This window comes from Piliocolobus tephrosceles, chromosome 18, assembly GCF_002776525.5.
Source record: "Piliocolobus tephrosceles isolate RC106 chromosome 18, ASM277652v3, whole genome shotgun sequence".
NCBI classification, from domain to species: Eukaryota; Metazoa; Chordata; class Mammalia; order Primates; family Cercopithecidae; genus Piliocolobus; species Piliocolobus tephrosceles.
Window position 1 is genome coordinate 10,401,048 of NC_045451.1, and position 23,612 is coordinate 10,424,659.

At 34.3% G+C, this 23,612-nt stretch overlaps 1 pseudogene; it reads left to right on the forward strand.

The window, feature by feature from the left end:
• Positions 1 to 22,783: 22,783 nt before the first annotated feature.
• Positions 22,784 to 22,905, forward strand: LOC111550684 (annotated as a pseudogene).
• Positions 22,906 to 23,612: the final 707 nt, after the last annotated feature.

Below are 23,612 nucleotides of genomic sequence, written 5' to 3' on the forward strand. Positions count from 1 at the left end.
AAGATTCAACTGAAAAAGATACAAAAAGCAAGACAAAATTGTACCCAAAGTGTGTAGACAAACATGAATTTTATGTATTATATATTGTTAATACCAGTAATGTGTAACAAAACAGAATATTACTGAACATGATCCCACAAGAATATTTGTAAATTTTCTAAAAATAATTTGCATAAGAGATGCCATAATAAATATGTAACTTTAAGCACTCAATTCTAATCTTGAGCTGCTCAATCTCAAATCTTATTGTTGCAGGTTGAATCAATAATAGATAACATCAGAAATGATACTTTTCCAAGATTGGCAACTTTTATTATTTATGCTCTCTTGAAGGAGCTCAATTACACTGAAACTATTTTTCCCAACCATAAACCTAGTACTTCCTAGACAGCATATATTTTTATATTTTTAGGGTACAATAAAAAGTTAAATGTGTTAGAGGTTTAATTTGCCTAAAACGTAGGTAAATAACATAAGTTTGATATATTGTTTGATTTTTGTCATGCTAAACATTTCTGAAATCATTTGAGCCAGAATTTATTGATAAAGGCAGCAAACATCAAAACTAATATTGTTGTTCCACTAAGTAAGCTAAAATTAAATGTAGCAGGGAAGACATCCAGCCACATAAGAACTGTCTTCCATTTTTTCTTCCATGATCTTTATCTTGCCCTCATGGAACGAAAGCCTTGAAACTGAATAGCATTTTGTAAACAAATCACATCCATTATGTTAGGACAAATTTTTTTTGTCAATATTAAAGATATAAAAGAGCTATATGGGAAAATGTTTACTTAGAAACTCTTAGTCTATTTTTGGTTGTTAGCAGAACCCCAGAGACTGGGTAATTTATAAAGAAAATACATTGATTTCTTACCATTCTAAATGTTAGAAAGTCCAGGAGCAAGGGTCTGGCATCTATGGAGGGCCATCTTGCTGTGCCATGACATGGTAGAAGGTATCACATGCTGAGAGAGCAAGAGCGTGCATGTCCACTCAAGTCCCCCTTCCTCCTCTTAACCAAAGCCACCAGTCCCATCATGGGAGTTCCACCCTGATGAGCTTATCTAGCACTAGTTGCCATGCAAAGGCCCCAGTTCCAAATACTGTCAATATATGAACTTAGGGATTAAATTTTTAATGTAAGAAACTTTGGGGACACATTCAAATCATTGGGGGAATATTATATACATTTAAAATCAGAGGCGCAAATGTGTGCTTAAAGGGTTTTGTAATTTTCTGGGCTTGATAAGATATATAATGTAGAAATTATAAAGAACTGGCAAAAAATAAATTTTCCAACTTTGGGATGTATGGAAACATGATAATACGTTCCAAAAATTGAATATTTGCAATATTTCTCCATCCCTTCATATGTATAGTTTTATTCCAAAAAGAATTTAATGTGAATTCATATAGTTCATCTTTAGATACAAATATTAGTTTCTATTATATTCAGTATGGTTTGCTTGCCAAAAATTATGCTTGCTATAATAACTGTGAAAATAATATTGTTTGAGCTATAATTAAAATTTGAGCAATGTGATTTAATTTCATAGAAATATAAATATAGTATTATCCTACATGTAACAAAGTACTGAACTTTAAAGGATCTAGCAGTTCTTAGTATAAGAAAAATAAGAAAACATCTTTAAAAATAGAAGGCATCATTAATATTGTAATTATTGCTACTTTTTTATCATTATTTTAAAAAGAAAATAAAAATCTAAGAAAAATAACCCTCAAATCATTAATTACATCTTCTGCCACATACACCCATATGTGTAATATTTTGTGAACTCCTATTGACTTCTCCTTAGATTTATTTTTTCATGCTTCTATAAGAGAGATGATATTTAAATATAGATAATAAGATTCCTTCATGTTGTACTTCACTGGTTTATTTAAATTTTGTCCAAATATTAATTATAAATCCCATATTATAGTGAGTCCCATATTAATTATAAATCATACTGCATATGATGATTCTTACATCATGCTTCTTACAAACTGAAAGTGATTTTGTTTAATTAAGACTCCAGGAAGGAGCATTCTCTGTAGCTCAGCAGCTTGTATAGTCACGGGCAAGGAGAGAGAGAAGGGTAATGGAAAAGCTGTGGTATTTGCTTTCATCCTTGGTCCAACAAGTAGATCAACAAGTAGATAGCTTGTCTGCTCCCCAGGAAATCTGCAAACTGACAGATAATGTTACCCTACAGCCTCATCCCACCTACCAGCCTTGGACACCCAGGACACATCACTTCTGTCACCTAAAAGTAAGAAAATAGGAAAGTCAGCTTCTTTTTACCACTTATTTTCTTCCTTGTCATTCCTCATTCTTATCTCTCCCTCTCTACTTGTTATCTGTTCCCTTCCTTTCTCTCTCTTTCTAGGAAAGCTAAAGAATCTGATCAATGTTGACTAGAGTCATATGATCCTCCTTCTCCATCTTCAACACCATCATTGTCTTTCCCTTCATACGCTGGTTCTCAAACTTGTACTTAAATTAGGCCACCCAAGAAACTGTCTAAAACACAAATGCTAGCTCCACCTCCAGTTTCTGATTCAGTCAGTCTGGGGTGGCACCTAAGAATTTGCATTTTCTAATAAGTTACAAGGTGAGAATGTAGATGCTGATGAGGCTGATCAGAGGACAACTCTGGAAACCACTGCCTGTGGTTATATATGTATAGTACAGATAGTGTAGCAGCTAATGCTTACACAAAAGTTTCTTTATGCCAGGGATTCCTCCATACTCTATACATTTATGAACTCATTCAGTCCTCATAACAATAACATAGGAATGATTAGTATCCCTATTTACATATGTTACATATGGAGAAACTAAGTCACAGAAAAATCAACTAAATTGTCCAGGTGATTTTAAGCTAACCTGTGGCAGGGCAGTCTGCCTCCAATCTGGTTGGTAGCCACTCAACTCCACTGTCTCCACAATCTTTAATGAAAAATGTTAAGCCATGAAGCAAATTGGAATTGCTATAATAGGCTGTCATGGAAAAATTGGAAATTTCACCCTTTTATGTGAAATATATTAGACAAGGAATTCAGAAGAGAACACTGAATGGGTAATATACTTCATGTAGTAAGCCAGTAAAAATATTAAATTGGTTTCAATATTAAGAAACTTTCACTTTAATTTTATGTATTTTCATATATTGACCTAACTTTTCTGATACCCTAAAACAACTATAGTTACAATATAAATTCTAAGTATGAAAGAGCTGCGTTACCGATTAATTTTTTGTAAGGTATTTTCTTCTTTGATGTTATTGTTTTATTGTTACTACTTTATATTATTTTATAAAAGTATTACTATGTATTTACTATTTTATCCTATATCATTGTTATTTATAATACTTTAATGTTATCTTTTATTTGCTGAGTTCCTTAAGTTCGTAATTTCTTATTTCTGAAAATATTTTTGTTAAAATTGCAATGATTTGTAATAACTTTAGAATTTGTTCTGAATTACTTAAAGGAATAAAAATTATATAAATATCATTTTAAGATACGATTTCTGATAAATATCTGAATTTAAACACTTGTATTTCTTCCTTTTTAAGAAAAGTATCATGTAAAAAAAGACTTTTTACATAATGTTTATCAAATTATCAAAAGATACATGCAATAGTTGAATCACTTTAAAATTATTTGCTTGAAATTCAATCGCCACTGTTGGAAGTACTTTTGGTGTAACTGTGTTGAATAGGAAGTTATATCACATTCAAATGTGAAAGAAAACCAAATGCTATTTTCTATCATCAACAAAATCAAAACTATGATTCCATTTTTGTGATAGTACTGTTCTAGATACTAATACAGATTGTATTCACAAACATCCTGTATGTAACCAAAACCACAGAATTTCAGGCCCTCACTTTTCTCTGCATACCTTTATTACATTTTACTGAAAGTTTAAGTTCACATTATCTTCCTCTTCCACTAGAATGTAAGCTTCAAAAGGATTAAATTGAAACGAATTGTGATTTATTCACAATATCAATGTTCCTTGCAGAGTAAGTGTCCAATAAGTTGAAAGGGTGGCCTGCCCCTCCACACCTGTGGGCGTTTCTCGTTAGGTGGAACGAGAGACTTGAGAAAAGAAATGAGACACACAGACAAAGTATAGAGAAAGAAAAAGTGGGCCCAGGGGACCGACGCTCAGCATACAGAGGACCCACGCCGGCACCAGTCTCTGAGTTCCCTCAGTATTTATTGATCATTATCTTTACCATCTTAGAAAAAGGGAAGTGGCAGGATAATAGGATCATCCTACGGAGAAGGTCAGCAGTAAGACATATGAATAAAGATCTCTGTGACATGAATAAGTTTAAGGAAAAGTGCTGTGCCTTGATATGCATACGCAAACATCTCCATAAACCTTTAGTGCATAAAGAGCAGCATTGTGCTAGCAAGTCCCACCTTTCGTCCTAAGGCGGTTTTCTCCTTTCTCAGTAAACAGAACATGCAATCAAGTTTTACACCGAGATATTCCATTGCCCAGGGACAGGCAGAAGACAGATGCTTTTCTCTATCTCAACTGCCAAGAGGCGTTCGCTCCTCTTATACTAGTCCTCCTCAGCACAGACCCTTCACGGGTGTCAGGCTGGGGGATGATCAGGTCTTTCCCTTCCCACGAGGCCATATTTCAGACTATCACATGGGGAGAAACCTTGGACAATACCTAGCTTTCCTAGGGAGGTCCCTGTGACCTTTGGCAGTGTACGTGTCCCTGGGTACTTGAGATTAAGAGAACGGTGATGACTTTTCACAAGCACACTGCCTTCAGGCACTTGTTTAACAAAGCACACCCTGCACAGCCCAAAATCTCTTAAACCTTGAGTCACCACAGCACGTGTCTCTTACAAGGACAAGGATGGGGGTAGGGTCACAGATTAATAGCATCTCAAAAGAGAACAAGATGGAGTCTCTTATGTCTACTTCTTTCTATATAGACACAGTAACAGTCTGATCTTTCTTTTCCCCACAATAAATTTTTTTAAACTGACTTGCATTTTTATACAAGCTGCAGAGTCTCATGTTAATTACAAAATATTGAGCAGAACATCAAAATACAGATTTTATTATTTAATTATTTAATTACTTGTTAATTTGTATTTAGTGGGGGTAATTTTGCTGTATATAATGTGTATTGTCTAATAGGTGTAAATTATAAGAGATGCAGGAGTGAGTTATTTATTTTCTTAGTGGCATCCATCTGTCCATTTTAATTTCTAAATGAAAATGAATGATTGACTCTATTTAAATCAATATATAACAAATATTTTTTAAAGAAGAAGATTCTAGGTGCTATAAATTTATCTATATTTTTCGTTTAGCCTCAGTTTTACCAATCTGCTTTTGTTTTATCATTTATTCTAGTTGGGAGAATAGAATTAATATATATTTGGCAAACTATGAAAAGATATTTAAAAAGCACTAAAACATTTTGCTTTAAATATTAGGAGATAAGAATAAGAAACACAGGAAGACTGCACAAGTTTTAATAATGTTCAAAAATTAGATTTCCTGCTCATCTCTAGCTCCATGTATTTTAAACAACAAGTTTGTAGCCAAATTGTGATTCTGAGTCAAGCAAACACTGTAGCAGAAAGGTCATTTTGCAGAAATAATAGTATTTTAACTTTCTCCTCTCTGGGTGAGTTAATGCCATGATGCAGATGCCTTTCCTATTTAGATAAGAGAAGAAAAAGGAAATTGTATTGTAATTTTAATATTTCCTTTGTCACTTTGAATAAAATCCATTAATGCCAGGGCTTTTACAGAGCTGTCCAATATGAACAGAGAATATAGCCAGGTTATTAACCAAATGTAATTGCCTGGTGATAACAGATCGTTGAGTCTCTATTTGATGCTTATTTAACTTCAGAAAGTCTATCAATTAGGACACCACATTTAAAGGGAGTGGGAAAATTATGCAGGGACACTTTCAACAGAAAGGTGACATTTTAATAAAACAGTGCATATCATTTTTAGAATACCAAACTCCTACCATGGTATTGTTTAAAAAGGAAAGAACTTCATACATTTGTTTGGTCCCCTGGTGTCAAAAGGCATCAGGTGACTGATAAGCCCAAACCTCAAATGCTATGTAGTATACATATCCAGAGACAAGTGGCCCTGATCATGGCAATCTCTCCAAACAGTTCAGATGGTGCCTGTCACATACAACTCTGCGTGTGTGTGTATGTCCCACATGTTCCAGCATGCAATATGCTAATTAGAACATTAGAAGATAAAATATATTGTTAACTGCTTTTATAAGTTGAATACTTAGGTTTTTTTTTTTGTTTGTTTGTTTTTTTACCCAGATGAAGTCTTGCTCTGTCGCTGAGGCTGGAGTGCAGGGGCACGATCTCAGCTCACTGCAACCTCCGCCTCCCAGGTTCAAGCAATTCCCTGCCTCAGGCTCCTGAATTGCTGGGATTACATGCTGGGCTAATTTTTGTAATTTTGGTAGAGACGGGTTTCACCCTCTTGGCCAGGCTAGTCTTGAACTCCTGATCTCGCAATCCACCTGCCTCGGCCTCCCAAAGTGCTGAGATTACAGGTGTGAGCCACCGCACCCAGCCAGTTTTGCATTCTTCAATCCAGAGACGTTTGTATCCAAATATATGATTCATACATGGATTATTGGTGGGAGAGGGAATTCCCATTGGAGGGGTAGTAGTGATAACGGGAACACATTGACTTTGACAGAAAGAAGCCTAAACTCAAACCCCAGGATATATAAAATGAGTTTGTTTTTAGGTGACAGTTTTGAGAGCTTCTTGTGCAAAGCACCCCTCTGAACACATAATAGATTTTTATCTCATGAGGTTAGGCAATCATTTGATCTTTCTAAGCATGTGTTTCCCTAGGTATAAATTAATGTGTAACAGTATATTAAGGGGAAAATTTCATGCATCCTACTCGACATGGTTTCTCTTCTTTATATGTTTTATTCCTTTCATGAAAGAAGAGATTTAACCTGATCAGTCTCATGTGATGCACTAACTGAACCGAATTCCATATTTAATTGAGACACTATGCTTTTAGAGATCAGTTGATTTCTCATGCATTTGTGCCATCTCTTCCATTGATTATCTCTTTCTGATGGGCTAGGCATTGTAACTAGTACTGGATCAACTGTGATGGATAAAACAATGTGGTTCTTGTTTCCATGCATCTTGGAGTCTCTTTGTCTCTTTCTCCCATCCAGCCAGATTGGTAAATTGACTCCTGAACTGTTCCTTTGGGAGAGACCTCACCAGTCATCTTTCTTCTCTCCATCACATTTAATAGAAGAAGCTGAAGGCCACTTCTTTATCATGTGTTCTTTTTACTATACATGGGGCCAGATCATGAAAAACAAACCTCAGGATCCTTACCTTTGGTGTGGTTTTATTTTGACAAATATGAAGGAATACCTTAATATATGTTTTATGCTTGAAATTGGCACATACACTTTTCTCAAGCAATAAAATTAAATGGACTATGATTTCTAAGCATTTGCTTAGAAGTTTTATTTCAAAATCATGTTATGTTACTTTTTTTTGAAATCCAATTTCAGATTGGTATATTATTTTCATTTTCTTTCCAGGAAAGATAATAGGGACTGGGCTGCATTTTTGCAGTCTAACAACTTTATATTTGAACAAAAAGGAAAGTAGTTTCTGGTGATATCTAGCAAATTACTCCATAATCCTGTGCAGAAGTGTTTTCAAATCAGAAAGGAGTTAGTTGTGGCTTCCAGAACTGATAATAAACACTGTAACATTTTACAACCAGGTAAGGCAGAGCTATAAACCTACCTATTTTCAGAGGAAGTATCGCTCCTTCTCTTCCCGCAATCCTCTGGAGAGATGCCCAGTCCAAACATAGAAGCAGAATAGTCTATGATGTCCACCCTCTGCTTCCAATTTCCTATCCACCCAACCACATGCCTTACAATTTCCCTGAGGCCACACTGAAACTGTCTCTTGTCTTAATATCATGCCCTGAGCAGCATTATCCTCAGGAGTTTGCTAATGGTCCCCATCTTTTTGTTTACTCAAAACTTTTTTTTTTGAGACGGACTCTTGCTCTATCGCCCAGGCTGGAGTGCAGTGGTGAGATGTCGGCTCACTGCGACCTCCACCTCGCCTCCCGGGTCCTGGTTCAAGCAATTCTCCTGCCGCAGCCTCCAGAGTAGCTGGGATTACAGGCACATGCCACCAGGCCAAGCTCATTTTTGTATTTTTAGTAGAGATGGGGTTTCACCATGTTGGCCAGGCTTGTCTTGAACTCCTGGTCTCGTGATCTGCCTGCCCCGGCCTCCAAAAGTGCTGGGATTACAGGCATGAGCCACCACGCCTGGCCTATTCAAAAGTTCTTGACTCAAGTGCAGACACAAGCTCACCTGTTCACACAAACTCTTCCTGAACTTGTTCACTGCAGGTTATATCATTCTGTCTCTAAATTCCTATAACACACATTCCGTGTATTTGACATGCAATTGCCTGTTGTGCTGTGGTGTCTCTTCCAATTTTTTCTTGTGTCTGCTGTATTGTTATTGTATACATCAGTACATCATCTCCCATACACTATAAAGAAAAATCCTTGAATTCTTCAAATAAGTGCTTAGAATATAGTGTGGTATTATTGATTGTAATTTTGAACTACTCATCCCAGCAACATATTTCCAAGTCTTTTGATAAAATGTCCTCATTATTTGTGTTTTGAATATCAGAGTCAGAGACAAGCTCACACAGGCAACATTGGGACAAAATTCATGCATACCTTTTCACTATTCATTAATATAAGTCCATAAAAGTTAATGCTAATTGAAAAGAGACAGTGGGCCAAATTATTCCTCATTTTTAGGATGAGGCATCTGAAGCTTAACATGTCACTTCTCCAAGTCATACAAGCAAAGAGGAAGCCAGGACTTAAACCCAAGTCAGATTTATTTCAAACTATTTGCCTCTCTTTGAAAATAGTTATTTAGGGAATAAATGTGTTGATTAGTAAAACACACAGCATAAAGTTTCCAGCGAACACTTCAATCCATTAAGCCATTTGCCTCAAAATTATTACATTGTATGACATGAAAAAACATCTGACATAGCATCTAAAATGCAAGATAATTTTTACAATATTGGTTTTACTTACTGAATAGTGACATAGAAAACTATTATTAACTCCATTTTGTAGATGAGGAAACCAAGTAAGCAAACCTTCAAAGAAGGTGCCTACTTTGTCTCAACCTGAGGTATTTCCATGATGCTATTCACACTTTCTAAAAAATGTATGTAGTTCCTCTGTCTCAAATGTCTTTCTCCAATCGTGATCACCTAATTATTGCCTCTTGCTATTGTTTTAATTAGTCTATGCCAAAATTCGAGTACTTCCAATGTGATAATATTAAGAGGTGAAGCTTTTAGCTGGTGACTAAGCTATGAGATCTTTTCCCTCAGGAATGGCATCAGGTGCCCTTATAAAAAGTACTTGATAAGAGATTTTGACCCTCTCATCCTTCCACCTTCTCCCATGTGAGGAAACAAGGCTCTTTGCCTCTGGAGGATGAGGTTTCATCTTGGAAACAGAGAGACCAGATCCTCACTAGCCAAGTGCCTTGATCTTGAACTTCCCAGCCTCTAGAACTGTGAGACATAAATTTCTGTATTTTATAAATTATGCAGTCTGTTTTGTTATGGTGGCACAAACTGGTTGTGACACTTCCTCATTCCAATAAAGACCAACCAGCCAGCACTTTTATTACGTAGGTTTTCCTGAATATTTACTCTGCAAGGAACAGTTTCATTTATTTTTATATTTCCAGCACATAGTAATTTCTTAATGAACTCTTTAGCTTAAAACTTATTTTGAAATTTCAGTGCATTTATTAAAGTTCACATTCCTTTATTTTAATTGGTATGTATTTATTTTTGTGGAAAAATCTTTCTTAATCACAACTTCCAAATTTGGGTTAAGGCTCTTATTTCCCTTTAAACATTACTAACATTTTTTTCAGGAATATTTTTCCTTAGGGAGGAGAAAAAACACCAGAAGAAATTGGCATTGCACCAAGTGGGCTGATACAGCAAGAATGCACCTGGCAAACTCAAATCATTTTCTTTTATCTGTGTAGGTTTTCCTCTGTGGAAGGCCATAATAGGTCACATAGTAGCTAGGGACCAAATACTTATGTTAATTAGATATTACTTCCTTAGTGTCTTATATCAACAATGTTGATTCTCTTGTAGATACAGAAGTCTTACATATCTTGCAGATACATATAATCTAAGTAAGCCTTCAATTTTATGTATCTCTCTGCATGAATTCTCCCATCTGTAGAATTAAAAAATAAATCTACACAAATGAGTCAATGGTTTGGTTAGTCATAAGTAGTTGATTTTAAAATAGCAATACTTTTATAAATATGGAATTAAATTCAATAAGAGAACATAGAGACTTTAAAATACATTTATATGGCATAGTTTTAAAGTAAAAATCTTTAAGAACATTATTCATCATAACCACATAAAACAATCAAATATTTTTTACCAGTTCTTGACTGAGATACAAGAGCAGTTTTGTCCTCAAACTAATCAATGGCAAAGTAAAGTGTTTTGAGTTAATATAATGTCATAGTAATTATGCTAAATATTATATATTTTACCCATTTCACTATCAAAATAATTTCATGTTGTAGATGTGATATTCACATTATAATGAAACAGACGCTAACACTAACAACTTCCCCAAAGTCACATGCATTGTAACTAACATACCAAATGTGAACTCTCAAATCTATGCTCACTGTATGTTCTAAATTTAGTAGAGATTATGGACACAATTAAGAGATTATTGGAATAATCTTTAGTGTTTTTATTATTATCATTCGGAGTTGATGAACACAAACGCTGTAATTCTATTAGGTTTATTTTTTGGAAATATGACCTTTCGAATGGTTCCATGTAATGCAAATATAACACTCTCCCTCACATTTTTATTATTTATTTGATGGAGGAAGAACAAATGAAGTTAAGGATGTCTTGATTAAGAATACTAGTAAGAGTGCTGAAAGTAATACTGTGCAGCTTATAAAATAAGCTAGGTGAAATCCAAGGCTCAATTTTACAAATAATCATAATATACGTTTTAACATTTCCAAGCAGAAGTGAGTATAAAATAGTGGCTTAAAAATATTAAGTTTTTCAAAGGTATAGGGTTTTTTTGTTGTTGATGTTTTTGTGTTTTCTTGGTATGTGTATGTGTGTTGATAACATTAAGAAGGACATCACATTAGCATTGAAAATAGCAAGTTACTCTTTGCTATGGGGAAGACGAGAGGATTTGTATCTGGCCAGTGTGAAAGAATGTTGGCATATATTTTACTATCATACTACTGAAGAAAAATATCAGCCGGTCAGATTTGAAATAAGCAAGCCAATCACTGGTTTATGTTCTTTAAAAATGTTAAATAATCTTTTAAATATTAAAGTTATTTATGGTTTCCATAAATAATACTTAAAAATTTCTCTGGGAAAAAATGCATTGATTTCTAGAAATTTACTGTAAGACAACATACATTGATTTTAAACTGAATATGATTTAATATTTTTTGCTAAGTTCTATTTTAAAAAATCTTATTTTATGCAACGTCCTTCGTTAAAACGTTACCTTTAAACAAATAACATGTAAAAATGACATGAAGGCCGGGCGCGGTAGTTCACGCCTGTAATCCCAGCACTTTGAGCGGCCGAGGCGGGCAGATCACAAGGTCAGGAGATCGAGACCATTGTGGGTAACATGGTGAAACCCCGTCTCTACTAAAAATACAAAAATTAGCCGGGCGTGGCGATGCGCACCTATAGTCCCAGCTGCTGGGGAGGCTGAGGCAGGAGAATGGCGTGAACCTGGGAGGCGGAGCTTGCAGTGAGCCAGATCCCACCACTGCACTCCAGCCTGGGCAACAGAGTGAGACTCTGTCTCAAAAAAAAAAAAAAAAAAAAAAACATGAAAAACATGAAATGTGAAATTTCAAAAATAAAAATAAATGTGATATAAATTAATACAAAACACCAAGAAATGATAATGCAAAAGATGTCATTTATTAAGAATTACTAATCCTAAACATGAAGTCTGTTTATATTGTAATACTAAAATTTCAAGCCATCCAATTATTATGCCATCTTAGTTTTGAAAGACTATATGAATTTTGTATGTGCAAATGTTGAATATACATTTTGTAGGTTTAAAAGGACTATAAAAAGCAAGACCATAGGTAAGAACCTGAGCCTAAGTTTTTAACTTGAGTGTCAGATCTATGACAGGAGATTTGCAATAATTAAATAATATCCTGAATCAAAAGGGCATTTTCTTATTTCAACAGTTACAATGTCACAGAGGCAACTGTTTTGTATACAAAATTGAGCATCAGACTTCCCACTATTCTTTTTCAAATAGGGTGAAGACTTTATATTGGAGCTCAGAATTACAGGTGACAAGGTGGACAGAAAAGGGTCTGTGGAGTATGGTAGACATGGACTTGAAAGCCAAGACCACAATGATCCAATCATGTGAAACCGAACAAATTCCACTAAGAACCTTGATTTGCTCATCTACATAATAGTGATAATAACACCACCCCATGAAACCCACTGAGCGCAGTGGACAGCATATGAAAACAGTTAATGAAGGCTGGCTACATGTGCTACCGAGTGGCACTGTTCCATGTTGAGCCATCTTGCTGTCGGCACACCTCCTATCTATGGCAGGTATCAAATGCATACCAAAGACTAACTTGGTCACCAGGCTTAATTCTTAGCATGAAACTCATTTTTTAAGCCTTGCTATAAAGATTTTTTTTCTAGGAGAATTTTATAAGTACATAGTGAGCTTTGTGCTCATATTTGGCAGTACGCATGGACATAACTTCCAAAATCAGCTGTGGGTTGGCTGAGCTCAGCATCCTGCTATCCCATAGGAAGGTAGAGGAATGAAAGCCACATTTACATATTGGTTAAACGTTATACATACATGCAACCAAACACATTCAACTGTATTCCTCTTCTAAAGCAAAATATGAGCAGGTTTAAAATCATTCAAATCTTGTATAAACACGGTATGCCAAATGAAATTGTATAGGATAGCTGCATTTCCAAACTGATAAAAAGGCCATAATTTAAAAATAAAAGAACCATAGTTCTATAATGTAGGCTAGAAAATGATAAAATCACAACAATAAAGTTAATTATTGAGACAATAATATAAATTATTAAACATACAGATGGTAAAACTCTCAATAATTGATTATAACCTTATCTAAATGCTTAGGTTATCTAAAATGAGGAAAATATTTGCATAGAAGGCAACATTACTTGACACTCATAATCTACTAGTTAAGCTGAGAGGCTAGCAATGCCACAGAACAGAGAGTAACAGAGCCAGGTGACAATCAGAAAATGCAGTCTTTAAGTTTTTATGTTCCACTTTCAAACTTTGAAGGGTCAGTCGTATAGCTGAAGGTATCATCTAAAGTAAGAAACAAAAATTGGTAATTAGGTAGACAGAAATATCATGCTTTTCTTTATGGACATCATAAATCAAGTTAATGTAATTTTACTATGGCTTTAGCATATATGTGCTCACAGAAAAAAAAAACAACAACAAACTATTATTCCCAGGTAGAAAGTATTCTCAGATGGAATCTTGTACAAATAACCCTAAGCATATTGCTAAATATATTAATTCATAATAATATATTATGTAGATTAATATGCCTAATTTTGGATTTTAGTTCTTTCCGTAATCATATGTCAGATCAAAACATAATCTTCTTGCATATACAAACTGATCACTTGAACTTTCAAATGCATCATAAAGACAGGAGTAAAGTTATCAGTCGGAAGTGGGGCCTGGGGCCCTGCAGCAAATTTATGGTAGATTACAATGGAGCCGCTTTGCTAGAAGAAACGCAAACACCATTACGAAGCTACACATTTGGCATCTCTATTTTAGTGTCAAATGACATACCAGTTTGATTTCACCTAAGCCTTCCCTGACATTGTGCAGTCTTTTTGATATCCCTCTTATATGCTAATACTACAATCTGAAAGTCCAAGAAGAAAAGGAAATAGGGGATTTAGGAAGGATACAGATGTGGGACTCAAAGATCTTCAAGAAAGAAAAAGAAAAAGGATTGGGATATAATTTGTGACAACCAGTTTGTTTGTTTTGTTTTGTTTCTCTGGGATAGAAACCAATAAAAAACAAGGAAAAGAAAAAATAATATAATTTAATAATGTCAATATTTTGCCCATTTTTATCTATGGGTAAACAGTAAATGTCTTCACTTTCAATGGAAGAAAAATTCATTCAGATGTCACAAGGATTTAAAAATAACTAAGTAAATAGCATCTTTTGAAACACTTAGAGTGTTTAAGTCTTTCTGATAAGACTATATAATTTAGGAAAGGAAAATAAAACCAAGAAAGGGCTGAGTAGTAACTAATATGACTTATTCTGGATGGCAAAGTAAGTGAGTTTATAAAAATTATAAATAGTATATTGTGTTCTAATGGGATGTCCACAAACTATTCCTGTCCTTGTCTTGATACTGGAGATTTAGATTCTTTACTTTTTATAGTTCTTTCTCTTCCCCTCCCCTGCCTTCCTCCCTTTTCTGAAAAATAGTTTCTGCACGCTCAGTCATGACACAATATAATTTCCTGGCATATGGGAGCTTGTCTTCTAAAGAAATTAAACACATTGAGCAGACTCTCAACCATAATAATAATAATAATAAACTATCAGAAGTCTAACTGCAATAATATACCTAAGAAAACAGACAAAGCATATATTTCCAGTTCTTTTCCAGCTTAGCATATATTTCTAGTTCTTTTCCAGTTTAGCATATTAAGCATTGGGAATAGTTTCTTGCTTCAGGATTCTAAATATAAGCACCAATTCCCCTTACAGAAGAAGAAACATATTCAGAAAAAAATTAAACCTCACTTAAAAAAAACTTAGTGGTGGACATCTTACTACTCCTGCAATGAATGTTTTACCTCCGTTGAATTATGTAAATGCTTTCAGGGATTTGAAAATAATTATTTCAGTAAAAGAATGTAGAGCTCCTGAACTCGCATAATTTCCCACAAGAAAAATTAAATCAGAATTATGTAAGTAGAGCGCTGCAAATCCAGCTGGCCCTAAGGCAATGCCTGGGAAGAGGGAGCATGCAGCATGCCACAAAAGCTCCACTCAAGCTCTGCCTGTCCTCTGTAGTCGAACTTTTGTGATCATTTGGAGTAATACCACAAGGACATGAAGCATCCATGGTGTTGAAAAGGCATACAAATAAAAATCAGTAGAATATTGCGGCAAGAACTCAAGCAGAGTAAGAAAGCGAGGGGGAAGAAATAACACTATATTAAAAGCAAGAGAGATTGGAAAGTATCTAACAAATTTAAGCTTGGTCTTTGGTGAAGCGAAGTGATTTATAGAGGAAAACAAAAATCGTAGCGAGTAGTAGTGACACTAGGATGCTAGACTAAATGTGTAGTCTATACTTATCAAATTATTCATGTTTGGAAATTTCTCCTTTCAAAGCAAAGATCCACAGGGAGGGTTTTTCGAAACCATTTGGATTTCCCAGTCAAACTATGGTTCTCAGCCATGAGATTCTTTATATTATTACAATTAATACTAACCACCAAGTAGACTCAAGTCCCCTCATTTACTTTTTGTTTGTTTGTTTCTTTTTTGAGAAGGAGTCTCACACTGTCACCCAGGCTGGAGTGCAGTGGTACCATCTCGGCTCACTGCAACCTCCACCTCCTGCGCTCAAGTGATTCTCCTGCCTCAACCTCCTGAGTAGCTGGGACTACAGGTGGCACCACCATGTCTGGCTGATTTTTGTATTTTTAGTAGAGATGGGGTTTCACCATGTTGGCCCTCCCCGTGTTGAACTCCTGAACTCGAGTGATCCACCCACCACGGCCTTCCAAAATGCTGGGATTAAAGGTGTGAGCCACCGGGCCCGGCCTTCGACTCCTGCCATTTTCTGCACTGTGTCCATACATTTCCTATTGAGAATTCAAAATCAAGTAATTTTATTTATATTTTCATTTAATTTTTGCTTTACTACCCTCCCCAGTAGACACAATCATACCCAAATTTCAGTGACCATTTCTGTCATGTCTACTGCGTCTTCAGAAATTGCACCATATTTGAAACAGAAAAAGGGACCACATAGTTGTTTATTTAATGAATGCCAAATGATAGACCTAGGTCTAACATAAAGCAGAGGAAATTATCTTTTCTTGAGAGAATATTGGTAATTGGTAATATGTGCCATGACTTGTTAACATGTCCAACCTTCAATTCAGTTTCCATTTTCTAAGAATTTCTCTTACATTAATGAGAAATGAGAACAGACTTATATAATATGGTTGTTTATAATAAGTTTAAAATAACAAAATAAGTTTAAAATAACACTTACAATATTTTAAAATGTGAAAGGATAAAACTAAATGTTTAACAATAGGAAAGTAATTGTTAAAAATAGTATATTCATATCTTAACATATTATGAATCTATTAAATGGTGTTTTAAAATATTTGTAAAATATTAAACATACATTTTTGATGAAAAATGCTCAACTTTGCAAAGACATCAAAATTGTGACTCTATAATATACATCAGCATATATTTAGTATATAAATACATATTATTTAGCATACTTCTGAGACCACGGGTGCGTTCACAACAAAGTTGTATAAGATACATTGTAGACATTATGAACTCTGGAGACAGACTACTACAATGCCAATACTATTTCCGTCACTTAGCAAGTTACCTAAATCTCTTTTTCTTCAGATTCCTCCTTTGTGAAATGGCAAAAATATAAAGTTGATGGTGAAATTAGATGAGTCAGTTTTTGCTTAGAAAAAATGTGTAGCAGAGAGTATTCCACAAGTCTTTATGATTATTTAAATACACACATAACATTATATATACAAAAAACATTTATATACACATGTAATCACAAAAATATGCAAAATAGAGCAAAATATTATCAGTGAACAGTTTTTGTTTCTGAGATTGTGGATAACTTTTGTGTTTTACTTTATGTGGTCTAAAATTTTGTCTGGAATAAGTAAACATTGCTTTTATAATTATAAATAAAAACTTTTGCAAGATATTAAAAAACAGGTGGACTGAGATAACATATACACATATATAATACATACATAATGCTTAGAATAGTGCTGAGCATATAGTATTCATTTTAAGAGTGTTTAAGTTAAAATAAATGACAATTGAGGAATTGGACATAGCAATGCGTAACTTGAGAATATGAAGCCCAAGGAATTTGCAAGAAAAATAAAGACAAAAATTAGCATTGTAAGAGCAGGCAGTATTGGCCTAACAATGTTTGGGTTTGTGATTCTTTTTTGTTTTGAGTCGGAGTCTCGCTCTGTCATCCAGGCTGGAGGGCAGTGACGCAGTCTCAGCTCACTGCAAGCTCCGCCTCCCGAGTTCCCGCCATTCTCCTGACTCAGCATCCCGAATAGCTGGGACTACAGGCGCCCACTACCGTGGCCGGCTAATTTTTTTGCATTTTTAGTAGAGACGGGGTTTCAACGTGGTCTCGATCTCCTGACCTCGTGATCCGCCCGCCTCGGCCTCCCAGAGTGCTGGGATTGCAGGCGTGAGCCACTGCACCCGGCCATAAATTTGTTTTAAAGAAGAAAACCTTGTATGTAATTCTGGTATAAGGAAGGTAGGGCTGCATGCAGATAATAGAGATTTGATTTGTAAATGCAAAAAGCATACCAAGTCAAGACATTCTCTATTGCTCTGCAGAATCAGACGTAAGGTGCATGAAGATGGCCACTTGGGAAGGGTGATCCAGCAGAGAAGGCTGGTGGCTCCACATAACGACCTCGGTAATGGGTTAAATAGTGGCAAAGACCTCATCTACCATTAGATCTAAGTGCGGGTGTCAGTTGAAATAGATACACTTTGGAAGTGAGCATTAGCAGGTATATAGGAGAAGCAAAGAAAAAGGTAATATTGGAATTTTGCAGGGTGGATAGTTCAGAAACACTTGATCACCCATTTTCAGACTTTCCTAATATAACCATTCTGTAGCTCAGTGAATAACTGCTTTCAGACTCCAAAATAGCTCATCTCATGGTTAAATTAAAATACAATGAAGTTTGGAACTCTCTTATATGACAAATGTGATTCTAATTTTTGATACTAATAATGGGGTATAATATTTTTAATAACAAGCAAAACACCATCATATGCTGTTTATATTTACTCACTGTATAGGTAACTTTCTCCAATATATGACCAGTTAGTAAATAACTTAGGAAATTAAGTAGAAACATCAATTGGCCATCTTTTGGTCAAAAAGTCCCTTAGCGTTCTAACCATTGTAACTTAGATTTGCAAATTAGTGCTAATAAAACCCATCAGATGCTGGCTCCTCATTGAAAATATTTGTGGACATTTTTTGGCTTGTGAAGTCATGCCTGTAAATTTTATTACTGCTGAGTCAACATTTCTGATATCTTTTTAAAAATTTAACATTTTAAATAAAAAACATACACACTAAATCTTAGATTTTGTAGAGACACTCTAAATTTTTGACTCCATGACCAGAAATAATGTTTGACAACATAGTTTAAATAAATGAAGGCACTTATTTTTATGTGCCAAGAGGTGTCAGACTTTTAAAAATAAATTTAATAAATAAAGCTAACATTGCTGAAATGTGAAGAGCAGAGCTCAAGCAAATTTAAAGTATACAATGTAAGCAGAAGATTCAGCAGGGTAGGTGGATTCCAATTCTGCACTTAATGTCTTAAAGAAGTTAAAGAAGCAACTCAGCAACTTTTCTTTTCATTTCTCCCTTCTTCCCTCCCTCCCTTCCTTTCCCCCTTTCTCTCTCCCTCCCATAAGCACATTTCATTCTTTGTTTCTGAGCCAGAAATTCTATAATACATAAGTGAGTTACTGAATATTATAATACATATAGCCACTTTTATTTACCATGAAAAGACATAAATAAAGTGTAATTTTGTAAAAGTTATATTACAGATTATTGGCATTCATGTTCTTACATTATTTCCAATGAATGGGGAAAGTTAGATTTTGCATGGGTCACTGAGATGTTTCCATTATTCTTACAGTTAAAAATGCAAACTCTGCCAACTTTCTGCTTATACACATGCAAATTTACCTTAATAACTTAGACCACTTTCTTTTTACTTAATATCAGCATTTTTCAAAATGGGCATTTCTGAAAGTGGAAGACACTTCTTAAATTTGAATACCTTGTCACTATTAATTTTTGCTATTTGAGTGTGTCAATTACATATGTCATAAAATGATTAATCATCAAAATTAAATAACCATAAGTAAACATGGAGCATCTGCTGTGGTACTAGAAAATCATCCGTGATTGAATCAATATTTTTGTCCTCACATCTGACTGTGTAAGCAAGTTTCACAGCAAGAGTTCTATAGTGTTCTTGACAGACGTGGCAATAATAATGTTAAGATAATATTGCAAAAGTGAAGAGCTGCATGAATATTCTAATCCCAGGTTTCTTAAGCAGTGAGTCCTATGTACCTATGGATTTTACATAAACTAAGAAATATAAACCCATGTCATACAAATGACTAAGTTTAATATTAAATCATGAAAATGTAACAAAGTAAAAGATAATTTAAGATATAAAAACCATGAAGAGAAATAGTTTAGTTCATTGACATGATCTGCATTTTCTCCTAAGCAAGTCAATTTTAAAAGAAATATCTAAATTATAATTGGAGTTATTGAACAGTCATAGATATGGTAGCAGGAAAATATATAAAATATTAAGATACACTCCTGTAATCCCAGCACTTTGGGAGACCGAGGCAGGCGGATCACGAGGTCAGGAGATCGAGACCATCCTGACTAAACACTGTGAAACCTCATCTCTACTAAAAATACCAAAAATTAGCCGGGCGTGGTGGCAGGCACCTGTAGTCCCAGCTACTCAGGAGGCTGAGGCAGGAGAATGGCGTGAACCCGGGAGGCAGAGGTTGCAGTGAGCCAAGATCGCGCCACTGCACTCCAGCTTGGGCCACAGAACGAGACTCCGTCTCAAAAAAAAAAAAAGAAAAAAAATTAAGATAAAGTGAGAAGAAATGGAAATCTACACATAAAAGGCATTTTCAAAGTGCAGAGAATGTGGTAAATTTATCAGGAAGATGAAATAAAAATTTTTATAAAAATAGCTTGATTTTAAGATAGTAAAATGTAATGAAGAAATGTTCACAAATATTATGTAATAGATTACAAATTATTAATTCACATTCTAGATTACTTGAAAATAATAGAGTATATTTGGGTGTAAATGGTTTATTTTATATTAGAATGGAAAACAAATATAAAATTGAAGTGTTCCATTACTCTGCATAATTTTTACTTAGCATAATCTGGTAATTGTGAAGAGCTAGACACACATCTTAGAATTCAAAGCCATTTCTCTTATTTTAGAAATAACTGTGGGTGCAACAATGGCAATATATTCCTTAAATAGATCGAATGCCTTGCTTTAATTCTATATAAAAATCTAGCACTGAGCTAAGATATTATGAAAAATGATAATATAGTAATATTTAAAGATCATAAATAGAAATAGCATATATGATTGATCAAAAGGATAAATTACATTATTCCATCTATATAAATATTTATCATATTAAATTAATTGAATATATTTCACTTATATTTGTGTGGGTAAAAAACATTAGATCTCTTTCTTTTACTTCCTCCTATACCTCAATTCTTATAACCAAACTAGACAACTTTATATGTTAAAATAATATATGTATTTTTGTATTTCTGTATGTCTGACAAAAGGGCATATAAAAATGCTCTAGGCAGCTGTACAGCAAATTCTACTAAAAGGACAGCCACCATAATAATGGTGATTGTGAGTTATTTTGTTATAATATAAAATGGCAATTAAATACTATTGAATATACAATGTAATTATTCATTTAGGAAGTTGATTAATTTGGTTTTAATTTCCTTTTCCTCTGTAACATGAAGAATTAAATAACCATACAATGTTTTCCATTTTATAATCTTCTTAATCATTAAAATAAGAAAAAATATTTAGAAATACATAGATTACTTAGAAGAAAATGTGCTCATTCATATTGAAATTTTTCTTCTCCAAACCAAAATAAGAGAAAGACTATGAAAGTTCATTGAGAAACAATGTAAAACAAAATATTAAATGCAAATAAAATATATGAAAACTGGTCAGCCATTTATTTTCCAATAAATGCAAATACACACACACACGCACACACATACCCACACCCCTCAAGAAAAATTAAAATGTTTAGTCTTGCAATTTTATCCTTTAAAATGTCAGAGCTTTCCTATTGCTTTATTCACCTTGCCTCTTAAATACGTTTTCGTACTACATCAGCATTTTGATTCATGACTTACGAAAAAAATAACAAAGATAATGGCTCTATTTCTGCAGATCTTGTAAATATTATATATTCAATCTTAAGATGTATTTCTGAAAGAAATATCGACTTACAAGTATAGAAAAATTGGCAAGCTGACACTTGTTTAACATTGCCTTGCTTTTACTCCATAATTTTTTTTCTGGTACTCAGTTTCTCCCCAAAAATATATTTTACAAAGTTGAAATATACCAAATGACTTATGTTTCACATTTTCAACACAAAATTCCTTGCCCACCTGCCATGATATAACGTTTTTATAAAACGAAATAAAAAAAAAGAAACTGCTTTACTTTCTAATGGAAAATATTTTTCATTCAAGAAAATTGTTGCCCTTCCCATGTTTATTTCTTATACACATGATATATTCCAGAAATTGATTCAGGTGTTAGTTATAAAGCAAAGAGCAAGACAAAGAACATTCTTGATCTCATTGCACTCACTTTTTTTTTTTTTTTTTTGAGACCAAGTTTCGCTCTGTCACCTAGGCTGGAGTGCATCGGCTCACTGCAATCTCTGCCTCCTGGGTTCACACCATTCTCCTACCTCAGCCTCCCGAGTAGTTTGGGACTACAGGTGCCCACCACCATGCCCAGCTAATATTTTGTGTTTTTAGTAGAGATGGGGTTTCACATTGTTAGCCAGGATGGTCTCGATCTCCTGACCTCGTGATCCACCTGCCTTGGACTTCCAAAGTGCTGGGATTACAGGTGTGTGCCACCATGCCTGGCTGCACTCACTATAACAGATACACATATACCCCATATGTGTGCATGTGTAACTATTATTCTACAAATACAGTGAAAATACTTCAGTCTCAAAAAATAAATAAAAAGGAGACCATTGGTACTTGGGTTTTCATATTGTTGTTAGTTCATTTTAGAAGTAATGTAAATTACCAGACATACATACAGCAATTGACCATGTTTTTAAATGTGTTAATTATTCAGATAAAAATGTCAAAAGGAAAGAGTTCCTAGAAAAATGTTCAGGGCATTTAATGATGTATTTGACATTAATTAATAGAAATTACAATTCAAAGGTTATTTCTTCACGAATTTAGTTGAACACATGCTATTTGACATAAAATGTTTCAAAATATCAGCAAACATGGCATATTATCTATGCAACAATATACATTATCTTAATTATTATAGATGTAAATGCCTATTGACATCTGATGATATGGAAGTACCCTTCTTTTATTAAAGCATTTTTCATTGCTTCTCAGCCTTTTGGCTAAGATCAAGTGTAGTATCTTCAGAAAAGACATAGCTTTTCTTGAAATTTATTCTCTTTGCTGTCTTTGATGTTAATTTCAGTACAATTTGACAAATTCTATGCAGATCTGTTGGTATTCTGGGTAAACGTAAAGATTAGGGAGAAATGACATTCTTATTATAATGTATTATCCATAAATGCAAGCTCCTCATTTACGACTTCTTTCAAGACCTAAAAAATTTTGTAATCTTCTCAAAAAGAATTTCACATATACGTTTGAATTATTGAAATATATCTAAATTTTTTGTTCATAGGTTTTAGATATTTTTTTTTTTCTTCAACTGATGTTTTTCAGAAGAATTTTAAGTTTCACAGTAAAATTGAAAGGAAGGTACAGTGATATCTTCTCTAGCCTCTGGCTCCACACATGCATAGATCCCCCGATTATCAACATCTCCCACCAGATGACATTATACATTTGTTACAACTGATAAACCCACACTGAGAGATCATTTTCATCCAGAGTTCACAGTTTATGTGAGGGTTCACTCTTGGTGTTGTATGGGTTTAGACAAATATAAGTAACATGTATCCCTCATGACAGTATCATAGAGAGCAGTTGCACTGCTCTAAAAGTCTTCTGTGCTCTGCCTATTCGTCCCTTCCTTCGGCTCAACTCCTGGCACCTAGTGATCCTTCTAGTGTCTCCATAGGTTTTCCTTTTCCAGAATATCACATAGCTGGAATTTTTAGTACTTATCCTTTTCAGATTGGCTTCTTTCACTTAGTTATACGTATTTATTTTGTCCTTGTCTTTTCATGGCTAT